Source organism: Pipistrellus kuhlii, unplaced genomic scaffold (assembly GCF_014108245.1).
Source record: "Pipistrellus kuhlii isolate mPipKuh1 unplaced genomic scaffold, mPipKuh1.p scaffold_m20_p_8, whole genome shotgun sequence".
NCBI lineage: Eukaryota > Metazoa > Chordata > Mammalia > Chiroptera > Vespertilionidae > Pipistrellus > Pipistrellus kuhlii.
The window spans coordinates 66,465,497-66,478,741 of record NW_023425584.1 but is presented as its reverse complement, the minus strand read 5'-3'; positions in this window follow the sequence as shown (position 1 = coordinate 66,478,741).

The window sequence follows — 13,245 nt, the reverse complement described above, 5'->3', positions numbered from 1 at the left end:
ACACACTAGAAATTCTTTATGACCATCAGAAGAAAATAAAGGAGATAAAAAACGGACATATTATAAAATTGAATCTTAAGCATTTTTCTTTTCTTTCCTTCTTTTCTTTTTGTAGTTATGGTAGGTATTTTAAGGGAAAACTTGCCAGTTGGAGAAATGAGTCTCCCCTCATTGATTACTACTTTTCCTAGCTCTCTGGAGCTGGGGAGTAATAACATACATACAGAGTTTCTCTGAAACATTTTAAAGATCTTTTCCTCTAATATATAGACCTCTTAAAATCCCATTTAAAACATATTTAATGAGTTTGAGAAATGTCTTAACAAGTTTTGGCAAAAGACACAGCAAAATAAGGATTGTTCAATCAAACAAAATAGTAGGAGTCATGACCAGGGTGTGCTTAGTTAAAGTAAAGTAATTCAATTCAAACACACAGAAAAAAGGAATCAATCGCCGACAATCCACCTTGTAACTTCTGTTCAAGATTCCCTTCACCTGGTCCTGTCATTGGTCAGGATCCATCCAAAAACCTTGAATCTTTATGGCATTGCTGTCTTGTAGACTACAAATATTTCCAAGTCACCCTCTCTCTTAACACATGGTATGGAAGAGAGTTCCAGAAGGTTTAGAGAAGATGTGGGAGCTGGGCACAGGGCAGTTCACCGCCAAATAGCATAACACATAAAATCAACCTGAAGAAAAACGGCAAAGTCAAAAAGTCAAAAGTAGCCCAAATCAGATAAGACTGCTAGGGAGTCAGTGAGTACCATATTCCATGCCAAAAAAGTTGAAATTGAAAAAAAGAACGAAAGCCGGACATAAATCAATATCAAAAGCTTCAAAAAGTCAAAGCCAAGCCGATGTTTCCTTTTTCCCCCTACGCACAACCTTTTGTTCTAAACCCAAAGCCCAAAGGCATTGAGATCAATCATTCTTTTTTTCTGGAAGATTCAAGTCTGCAGAGACACTTCCATTTGATCACTTGAGTCCACAGAAATAAAGCACCTTTGGAACCAAGAGTTGTTCAAGAATCTTAGGGTCTTACTCAATGTGTTGAAAAAATACAAGTTAAAATAATTAGGATAATTTCTCAAATGACAAACACAATCATATTGACTCCAGTGAACAGGCAAAAGGGCTCTCAGGGCAATTCACAACCAAGAAGATAGAGCACAATAAAAGGCTATGACATTTCATGAATATTCTGTGTTATAGCTTTGAACTTTATTGCAAAGCAAAAATATATATTTATATATATATATTTTTTTATCTACATTTCACCTCTGACATTGTACACAACACGAAAGCACAGGAAACCAAAAAAATCATAATGAGGTAGATACATAACACTTACAGATGGAGGAGACTAAAGAGTTTAAATTTGGCTTAATACTGTGGTCACCAATGTATGCATTTTCAACACAGCAGCAAGCATTGATTCATGGGGCAAGAAGCCCAATGATCTCAAATCCAAAAATAAGCCCCATTTAAAAAAAAAATACCTGCTTCAAAATAAATAAAAAAATATTTTTTTTCTTTGAAAAAATCAAGGATTCAGATGTGTTCAATTGCAAACCCTGGTGAAATAAAGTTTTCGTTTTTGCTTTTGTACCCAGTGGGGAGCAGGGTGGGAGAAATGTAATCTTCACCTATGTAATTAGGAGTAACCTGTCCCAGAGGGTTCTTCTATGTATTCCTGCTGGAGGGGTTGGGACAACCTTAGGAGCTCCGTGGCCAGATGTTAATAAAGGAGCAAGGTTTCTTAGTTTTCCCTAAAGTAACCTCCACCTCTGCAGCCACTATAGCAGGGACCACTAACCTTTGAGGGCCCTTGAAACATGCCTGGAAGTGGCTGGAAATCAACTGAGCTGTGAAGTCCATGGCACAGCTTTACCTTTCTAGGACCATCTGCTCTCCCAGTGGGTGAGGCAAGGAACTCCAACTGGTTTGGAACATTGTCCCTTTCCCGCATCATTTCCACTGACAGCCTTCCAACAGGGAGCTGAAAAGGCCACCAAGAAGGACATCTTCAGCCTCCATTTTAACTATAAATGCATTTTCACTGTATGATGCAGTGTCAGGCAGTGGTAGCTGCCACAGAGATCAACGTTGCCCTGGCTGATGTCATGGATGAAAGGAGAATGAGATGAGAAGGGACCAGGAGAGCAATTTGGCTGGTGGAGGCAGCGGCTGGGAGAACAGAGCCAAGACATGACCAACCAAGGAAGGCGCAGCCCCGGCAGGTGCAGATGGACCATGGACACCTAAGGAGCTCCAACTAGAAAACCAAGGAGTAACTTGGATTTGTCACCAGTGACTCGAAGAGGAGACCCTAGAGAAAACTGTGGAGGAAACAAGACTCAGCGATGTTGATGGAGCTAAAAGTGAACCCGAAACAAACGCCCTTGGATTGTTTAACTGTGGACGTGATCCTGAGTTTGGCAGGACTGGCTTCACAGAGAAAGAGCTGGGATCAGCTGCAGGCCAGTTCATCCTCAGGCAAGAGGATAGGCAGAGGGGTCCTGGTGGAAGGCATGGTGAGTCTGGGATGATGGCAGAATGGGGAGGGAACTGACAGGCAACTGCCTGGGTGAGAAGGCCAGTGCACGAGCAAAGTGCACATCGGGGAAGCTTGAAGTGGGCCTGTTTGTGTGCTGTCTCCCCTGAGGGGCTGTGAATGCCCTAAGAGGCCACCTTTCCTCTTCGTGTTCCCAGTGCCTAGCAGAACACCTGACACGTGGAGGCCACTACCCAGGGTGACTTGCATTTATAGAAAAATGCAACAAGAACATGGTTTGGGGAAGATGTCTACAGTGTAATAAGAGCTTTGAAGGCCCTCTATCCCACCCCACCCCCACCTCAAAGTAATTCTCAGAGGCCTCCTCCTGCCTTCCCAGAGGTATTGTGAATGAAAACTCCCATTTGAATTTTGAACATAGACCATTGAAGTGAGAGGAAATACACAGAAGCAGGGCCCAGTGGGAAAGGAACTAAAACCAATTCATCTGAGTATGTGTAAAAACTGAGATCACAGCAAAGCTGGGCAGCTGCCCGCAGCTTAGCTGGGCCAGAAGGCCAGGGTCAGGGTTGTGATGGGTCTTGAGCACTTAATTTCAGGAGGCAAAGCCATGGTGAGCTTTCTACCATCACTCTAGCCCTATAGGAATTCCTGCACAAGGCAAGGCTGAGGGCACTTCTGAGTGTCCCAATGCAGAGACTAGATCTCTGCATTAGTCACTAATGCAGAGACTAGATCTCTGTCCCCTCGGAGACCCAAAGCAAAGGGCATCAGTCTAGTTTGCAGCAGCGGCATTCCAGGAATTGGGAGGGAGGACTCTGCAGCGAGTTGAAGAGTGGGTGCAGGCAAAGTGCTTTCCCCAGGGAGGCCTTGGAGAACAAGCTTGCTCTCTTTTTGTCTATGACTATGAGGATGAGCAGAAGTTAGGTGGTGTCCACGTCTCCTTCAAACCCTGAGATCCCACTGTTCCTTGTGCTCAAGGACTGGGGGGGTTTCTCCAAGGATAGCTGCAATGACTGTGGCAGGCAGAGGATAGCGTGAGCGTGGGCACGTGCACGTGCACATGCTCAATCAGAGGCTGCCCAGTAGGCTTTAAGCTAATATAATTGTTGCAAATGTATAAAGCATGAGGCTGACTGTAGACAAACTATTGGGTCCATTGTGCCTCTCCCCCGCCTCTTTAACCTGCCTTTTCCCCATTTTCACTGTCTGTTCTCTTCTCCTTTCATGGGTGTTGTTTTTATTTTCCTTTAACCAGTTCACATAACAGTGAACATCACTTTCTTAAGCATCATAGTTTGATGTTGGTCATGTTATTCCCTGGCTTAGGAATTTTTCAGTGGCTCCCAACAGATTATCATCCGAAATCCAAATTTATCAGTTCGGTTGTCAAAACTTTCATCAAATGTGTCTGGGTATTTTATTACCTCTCTGGTATGGGTCAGTCACAGAGGTCACCAGGCTCGCCCCTCTGTTTTAGAGATGGGGAAACTGAGGCTCACTGAAGGCAACTGACTGGCCCAGGAAAGGTGGGGATGGAAGCAGATTGTGGACCCCTCTGGTCCAGCATGAGGGGTTTCCTGCCCTGCCCAGAATGACTCCTCTCTACCACAGCTGTTGTCTTCTGGGAAGCATCTGAAGTTTCTGAATTTGTCCTAACTCCAACTTTTAATTCTTTTAATGTATCCTTAGAGAAATAACCCACCTATCTAAAGTCCCCTTTCCTTTCAAGATCACACATAACTAACCCACAGAAAGGAGACACGGAGTTCCCAGGACAACCAAACAGAAAGCTCAAATGCTCAGAGCAAGGCTCCATGGAGCTCTCTAGGAACTCACACCCAATAGGTCATGGTCAGGTGACAGTCCTCTTCCATGGGGATGCCTCAATTCATAAACATTTAGTCCCCTACAACCTGCCACTTTTGTCTTAGGCTCCATGGCCTTCTGCAAGGAAGCAGATGTGCCAGGGATTCCATAGTCCAAGCAGTCCCTGCTGGGCTGGCACTTGGAGCTACCTGAGTCACCTGGTCATTGGGAGCCATTGGGGGAGGCGTGGGGAGAGCCTTGACCTTGGAGAGTGGGCCCAATATCCAGGTCTGGCCCCCGTTGTACCTGACCATCCACAGGACCCTGTGCAATCACAGGTTTCCTGGGCCTCAGTTTTCTCATTGGTAAAATGGGGTGAGATTTCTTGTTGCAAGATTACTGAAAGGATTAGATGAGACCATTTGTATGAAGGCAACTGGGACAGAGCTTCACATCACTGACATTCAATCAATGTCAGCTGAGTCTGAGTTCTCCTGCCCTTCCAATAGGGGTGTCTGCTTAATCATAGCTGATGTCTCCTGCCCAGGTCACACTGGGCTTACTCTGACATCCCACATTCCTGAAACTCCACTAATCCTAAATACTCCTCTCCTCTAAAGGGACTCTTCCTCCCATAGAAGGAAACACAGCAGCTCTGGGGGGACTCCTTCAGAAGCAGCTAGCCTAGGGGAGCTTTGGGTTACACATAACTTCTCTGGCTCAGTTATTCATAGCTGTACACCTATGGGCCCTGAGGGGCCTCTGGTGCCAATGGATGGCAAGAAGTCACCTAACAAAGCCTTCATACAGGACCTGTCCATTCTGATGGGGAAGATTTTCCTCAGCAAAAGCTCTGTTTTTGCTGCTGATGAACTATCAGGCCTCAAGCCTGGCACCTTCCCTGGGTCTGGATTTGTGGTGGGACTTAATAATGCCACAGCCCCCAGAGGAGCAGGTTGCCATAGCCCCAGAATTAGTATTGGATGTGCTGGCTCAGTCCTGGGAGAAGAGCGAAGGATCTAGACCACTTCTACTCTTTGGCCTCTCTTCATTTTGCCCCAAACTCTGAACCTCACAGATACCCAGAGTCCCTGGATCCCCAAAGCTGTCTGAGGACCTGAGCCCAATGGGCAGGCCAGAGAAGAGTAGGGTCATGGGCCAGACCCTGGCAGCCTCTGAGAGGACAGCTCTAGTCCCCCGCCACTTTTTATGGAGGCCCAGGAGTTGCAAAGTCTCGTGATGTCTTGGAACTGATCCCCTTGATATTTTCTGAACTGTAAAGACAAGTTGGCTTCTGAAAAAGACCCCTGGGTTTGTGTAGGTAGGACCAGAGCCCATGAAGGCCTAACGTCTCCAAAACACTACCTCCAAGGGCAAAAGGACCCTTTTCACAAGAGGAGAAAGAAAGAATGAGTGATACATTCCTGGGTGGGTCTGAGCAGGCAAGACCTATAGAACAGGGACTAAAAGCAAATGGACAGCAGCACTTCATGAAGATCCCCTGAGTAGCTAAGAGTCTGTGCAGGATGGGGGAGGCAGGAATGAGGCCCACCGAGAAAACGCATTCTTGTCAAAGGGCTACTTCCCTTTCCATCCCAAAGGAATTCCATCCAAGCTCCCACCAGCCATGGACTGGAAACGTATTGTGCTGGAGCAGTTCGGCAGTGTCTGGATTTATCTTTTAAAAACTGGCTCAGAGGGTTTGAGACCTTGTGCAAGATTTGTACGCCGTGTGCAAAACTCAGCCTTGTGCAGACAACCAGAGAAGTTGAGAAGCTGCCTTCTGCGTGCAGGGTGTCCCCTGCCTAATTTGTGCTTTGTCTAACCCCATGGTCTCTCTTCTTCCCAGCAACTACTTTCTGAAACCCTGGAAAGGCGTGCTCAGCCACAGGGGCTCCAGGGTAGTTTGTAAATGCCCTAGAACCCATCGTTTTGCTTTCAAATACACTTTTCAAATAGGGTGCAACCTGAGGGCCAACTTCCTGAGCACTTTGATGCAGACTCTTGAAGATTCTCTTTATATCTAACTTTCGAAATAAAAACAGGTGCAGTAATCCCACTCAGGCAAGCTGCCATCGGTGGCTGGCAGGGGAAAGGCATATTAGCATGAAGCTGGGCAAAGGTAAAGAACAAGGATTTGGCACTGGGCAGAGCAGGGAGAACCGGTGGGAAGGATGGACTTGGCATAAAGCTCTAAAGTTAAGGTAGAAAATATTAGTTCACCCTCTGGGGGTAGGTTACTCCACATAGGTGACCACGAATAAGAAAATAAACATCTGGGTCAAATCCTTCCCAGAGTACATAAGGTCCCCACCAGGGTCTTTTCCCAGGACCAGGGTCCATATTCTTGCCCAACCCCTTACCCCAAAGGTCGCATGCTCATTGTTCCACTTAAGCCAAATTTTTTTTTAATCTTGCCTTAAGTCAACACATCCCCAAAACATATCATATAAAAGTACACTTTATAAAGAAAATAAATATCTTGCATCAAAAAGATGGAAACAAATTTGTAAACATGTAACTGAAATGGAGAAATACACATCAGTTCACTTAGGGAACCAAACAGGGTTACATCGAATCAAATTCATTGAAACCGAAAGGAAAGGAGAAGTTTTTCTCAGGAGCTCTTCGATTTAGGAAAAGAATCACTGTAGCATGCTCACCTTGAACCAGGGGCTGGGTGTGGTGGTTCTGGTACAAAGGAAAAATCTGTGAGTGAGTGGAGATCCGAGGTGAAGGAGGGAGGGAAGAGAGACTGAAAGATTGCATAGTTGTGAAACAGTGGCTTCTATCAAGGTGAACAAGTGCATCATCTGACAAAATAGCATTTGATATATATTTTTTCTCTGTTCATTTCTGTTTACCATCTTTTTTTTCTCTGTCCACCGAGCATTTTAGACAGGGAAGCATATATACAGTACACACACACACACACACACACACACACACACACATGCTAGGGCTACACCTGAATGGCACAGCCATACTTTACAATGACCCCTCACCACTTGTTTGGACAACGTCTGCATTCACCAATACACTTTTGCTACAACCTCGCCCCATTTCTTGTCAAAACTTGTGTCTTGGATGATTTTTTCTTCTTTAGCCATGAAAGGGGGCGGGTGAGAATGGGGGTGTCAAGGAAAGCACCAGAAATGGTTCTGTTTTCTTACTGAACTTCTGTGGAAATGCCTCCTGTTTTGGTAGGGGCAGGGGTTTCACAATTTTGGAGAGATTAAGGGAAAAACAACTGCCTCTTAAAAAAACAAACAAAAAAACAACACAAAAACGTTCTTAAGGTAAACAGTATTTGTTAACACCTTAGGCACCAGACACACCGACAGTGCTGTTGAGAAACCTTAGACTCAAGGGGAAGCAACAAAATGTAACATGAACACTCAGAACATTTATAAAGCACATCTACATTTTAATTCATTTCCCTTTTCTCTCATTCAGCCAACTCCTTTGAATAACATAGAACAGAACAGAAATATGAATAATTTCCTATACCATACTGGGCATCCTTTATTCCATCCCACTGTAAACCTCTTGTGCTCACATCCTAAAAGTTGTGAACCAACTGAAAATTAAAAGATGAACATACTTCACTTTTTTTCATTCTTCCCATCCTCCTCAAGCATATATATATATATATATGTATACTAGTATATGTATATACACATACATATATACGATAGTTTACATTAATATAGGAAATAGCAAAGCTCTTTTAGTTACAAGTATACAGAATCACTGCATCTGATCTTTATTTTCTATTCTCTCTCTTATTTTGGATAAACAATTGGCTATAACAATCTATAGTAAGGCTTCACAGAAAGAATTCTGCATGTTTTTGTTTTTCTCTAAGAACCAAAGTTTATAAAATGAGGTTTGATTCTAGCACCTTAGACAGTATTAGTGATGTTGTTCCCTTGGGAGAAATTAGCACTACCCAGCACCTCAGGGCAATCTCCGTCTGTTCCACACTTTTCAAAGGTATTGCCAAAGGAGGACACACAGCACGGTTGAGATGGAGGGGCAGGAGGGGTACACAGTCAAACCCCAGGATTAAAAATCTCAGCAACATCCACAACAACCCGTCGACACATGTCAAGTTGCTGTCCCCACGTGAATGATCATTTCGTGTTTCAGTGCTGTCAATGAATCCTTCTGAGTTAACCCTCCCCCATGAGGTAAGGAATCGTAGGATGCCCATTTTAGATGGGGAAACTGAGTCAGAGATGGATGCCGGTCAGCAGGTCACAGAGGACACAGTCTGGGTTTAAGACACAGAGGCAGGGATGCCCAACCTCTAGCCTCTTAGTCCCAAACTATGCCTCTCGCCACCTTGGACGGGTGAATTGAGATTTTTGCAAAAAGCAGTTTATTGGCCGCTGATGAGGAAGCAAAACAAACAAATTTTTAAAAATATCAGCACCAAAGGAAGTTCAAAAGAAGCTGCTCTGTGCTCCCTTGACCCGTGTTCCATGGAGACAGCAACTTTCACAAGAAAGGAGACAACGCATCATGCGGCGTAACCACCTTGGGTGCCGGCACCCTGCCTGGGAGTTGAACCTGCACAGAGCGGTTGGTGCCACTCTAGTAGCAGCGCCTGTGTCTGCAAGGGAACGATCAATTTCACCAAAGCTGCATCAGAACCTCCCTCCCATAATTACACAACTCCAGAGAGGTCTCTGCCTCTGTATCTGTTTACACATGTGTACACGGAAGTCCTCGACTGCACTGGCACATGACCCCACGGGAAAGTGCTGGCCTTGCTGTTTGCTGCAAGTGGCCACCTTGACTGGGGTCACATGAGAGAGAAGCACCACAGGAAAAGGCACCACAAGGTTTCAAGAAGTTAAATTGCCTGCTGCCGCTGCCCTGACCTCCCGTGGTGGGGGAACAGAAAGCCTTCCGTCTCCAGCCAGGGCCACTGATTCAAAAAGGATCCCGTCCCGTGTACACACCTGTCCATTGCCACTCCACAGGGACAGAGGGAAGAAAGAGGTGGGCGTGGTTCTTCTTACTGCAATTTCTTTTTGGCTACTGGAAAGGGAACACATTTCCATGCTTAAAAAAGAAAAAAAAAGAAAAAAGGGGACCCGGCCTTTGGAAACCAAGTCCTTCTAAGACAGGGAGAGACCGTGAACAAAAATCCCGTGCTAAGGCAAGCTCTACGTGGAGGTCTGTCCTTCTCATGTGATTCCGTGTGGGCATTGCAGTTGAAAAAAAAATAAGAGGAAATGTAGGAATGACATCTGTAGGCACCGTTAGCCACAAATAGCACCGGGTCTAGAGGAATGAGGACAGACAGATGTCCACATCTGCCCACATAGCTGAGAACCATGAGTGTTGGCTGGGAATCACTATCACACCATCCTTAGAGTCTGGCCAAGGAAACTGGAAGTCGTTGGCCGCTCGGAGCACCAAGAATGACGTGTGCCATTGACAGCCAGGGGAGGGCGGGGGTAGCCAGGACCGCACAGCCGATGCTAGATGGCATTCCAATTCCCACTAGCTACTTGCCGGCCTTGAAATAGCCCTTCCTATGTTTCTCATTCCTGGCTGGGCGTCACATGCCTCACAGGAATGGGAAGCCTGTATCAGTGAGGGGTGCGGAGTTCTCCCCACCAGACATTTCCCTTCCCTCACACCTGGTCTGGTTAGAAGAAAAGCCAACGGGCCATGCTGGTGTGATCTGTAAGGCTCCCAGGACTTACTGTCTAAACCCATGGGGACCAGGATCAAAGTAACTCTATGCAGGAACCCCTCTTCCCAGACTCTGGTCAATGCTCTGACTAAGCACAGGGGCAGTCAGAACAATATAATACTAGATAATATAATACTATATATGTGGCATACTATATAAATGGAATTCTTTCTTTTCCTTCTGGTTGTTTGAACTGGTATTTTTTGTTTGTTTGTTTGTTTGTGGGTTGTTGTGTGTTTTTTCTAGCTTAAATTGTTTTTTCAAATTCTGACGCTTATCAATACCGAAAACGATACTCCCATTTCAGTGTGAGGAAAAATGCATTGTTCCTACCTCCTTCCCACAACCTGAATTATGTATCCAAACCTACTGTGGGCAGAAGGGGCAAACAGAAGACTTCCATCAGAAGAGTCCTCACTTGCAGCACCTTCTCCAGCACCTTCAGGGGGAGAGCCCCATGGATACACCATGCCCCTGTCCCTGCCCCAGGTCTCTTCTTACGCTGTTTTCCACCCATCTACCTCCTGTCCTGACAGACTTGGTGTTTGGGAGTCTGTAACGGATTTAGAATGGTTTCTGGCCATTTTCTCCTCCAGGACTTCCTACAGCTTCCTTCTGTAACATCGCCAGGCTCTGCTCACTGGCTGCATCCTCTCTAAAGGGTTTCCCTTGTTTTCAGAATCAAGAGCTCCCTCTGCTGGACACCTGTATCACATGCTGCCTTCCACTAGAGTTCTTGGAGTTCTTAGCCACGCCATGGTGGCCAGAGAATGTTAGAACAAAAGGAACATTTTTGGAGACAAAGATGACTAGAGAGTCTAACTAATTGGTCCCAAGGTCACACAGGGTTGGGCCAGAGCTCAGGTTTACTGGTTTCCTACCAGGAGTCTTTACACTATCCTGTTAGGACAAATGGGGTCATCATTCTCAGCCTTTCTAACTTCCAAATTTTCATCCAATATTTTCCCTCCCTTACTGCATCACATATGGCAGGGGATATGCTTTGCATATAATAAATGTTCAGTGAAGTGAAATGATAGTTTAAGAATAAGAGGTTCTTTTTTCATTCAAAGGGGTTTCTTAATTATGCAGTTGATGTCCTTAGTCAAATGCATAAGGGTTCCCCTTACCTGTAGCTCAGGTACATAAGCAGTACCTGTGCAGGTCAGGTGTGATAAAGGGCAAGGGTCCCTCTGGCTTTCCTCCCACCAACTTTGGCTAAGCCATTGCCCATAGAGCTACTCCAGAGAGATGGGGTTAGAATTAGACTCATGGATAGTCCCTTAGTTTGGGAATTTGGTTGATAGCAGGTGGCCATAAGCCTACAAGGTCAGAAGGACTCAGCCTATAGTTCAATGTGCATTATCTTTTACACCAATAAACTTTGGAAACTCTGTTATGCTCACACAGCTGCTGCTCAGAACAGAAGGGCTGATGATGAAGATCAGATACACAAGGGAAAAGGGAAGAAAATATTCCCAGCTGGATACCATGGTAAGTCTCTTGTGGATGACTGCAGCCCCTACAACAAACTCACCTCATTGAATGGACAGAGAGGGACAAGGGCACACACCATCAGCTTGGAACTGCCACGTTCTAGAACTTTCCTTTGATGGATGCATGCCTGGTCATTTGTTCAGTGGGGCAGGGGGTGGGAGGAGGATAACTAGAATCTCAAAACAAATGGCGTTTAGGACTGCTTCTTTCAAACCCTCGAATTCACATACAAGAAGCCAGTTTCTCAGACACAGCTAATGCTCAGAGTAGATAGAAGCAACGAGAATATCTTGTTAGCCCTTTAGGGGAAATTACAAATTTTATGCACTCAAGACTGAATTACCTGAGAGTTTCAAATAGTTTTGCTCTAGAAAGAGTCACTTAGCAGTGTCATCAGTTTTATTGGGTTAAAATGGGAAGAATGGTAGGGAAAGTATCCCAGAAAAAAATAAACAAAGGTAAGAAAATATCTTTAAAAATAACCATCATGTTGAGCAGAGAGCTTGGATTCCAGCCTTCCGGCCTTGCAGGCTGCACCCCTCACCAGACAGATGGGTTAGGAGAGCCAGTGACAGTGAGCACATGGGAAGGCCAGGCCCCAAACATCTCTGCAGGGGAAGTCAGTGAGGTGAGAGCAGGACTCTGGCCTGCCCTCGGGCCCACATGTGAGGAAATGCGGAGAAGCTCTGCCCGGCTGCAGGAGCACAGCCTGCTGCTTTGAACAGCAAGCCACAGTTTAACAACCCCCAGACGCCAAGAGGTGTCAGGGAGACAACAGAAGGTCCTCCTCCTCATTCCTTTCTTCCCTCCTCTCTTTGTCCTCTCCTCTCGCTCTCCCTTCCTCCCTTCCTCCCTTCCTCCCTCTCTCGGTTCCTCCTTTCTTTCCTTCCTTTCCTACCTGTATACTTTTTTCTGTAACAAATCTGTGATTTCTTTTTTAAAGTGAAAGAAAAAAACCCACATAGGAAGGGAGGGGTGTACCATAGCCCTTCTAGGTGACACTCTCATCTTCCCATGTCCTATCTCCGAGTTCCTCTCCTGTATCCCCAGGAAACATGTTCTGTGGTAGCCATAGAAAAATGGGTTTCTTAAAAACATGTCTTGTCACCGAAGAGTCCATGCCAGGAAAAAGCTAATGGAACTAGTATACACTGGGGATTGGCACTGGGGAGAAGGGACATCAACAGAGGGGAGAAGGTAGGTGTCCCACATGCTCCTGGCCTGACCGTCTGCAGCAGCTGGCCATCTGCCACGCCATCGGGGACTGCAGACACAGACATGCAAGTGGGACAGCTTAGGGAAGGGGACCCAAAGGCTGTCCCGGGGAGCGGGGCTTGGAAAAGTTTCTTGGGGTTCTGTGTTCCCCCACCTAACACAGTGGTTATCTTACCAGCCCACGTATAGATCCCAAGCATCTTAGGACATGGCTCCCACTGCCTGCCCAGGCAAAGGAGGAGCCTCACCTGGGATGCAGGTCAGGAACGAAGGTTTGTGGCTCAGAGCACTGGGTTCCATTCGTGCCTTGTCCCTCCAGACTCCCTGGCTCTTTGGGCCATCCGAATGCCGTCACCAGGCAGGAAGGAACCCGAGTGGACACCTGCTTCTTCCCTGTCTGTCGCACTTGTCATGGCCATCACCGCCACAGGGAGGTCCGTGGCACAGCACTAAAATTGGCCTGTCCTACAAAGCGATTGCTCTGAAGTGTCTC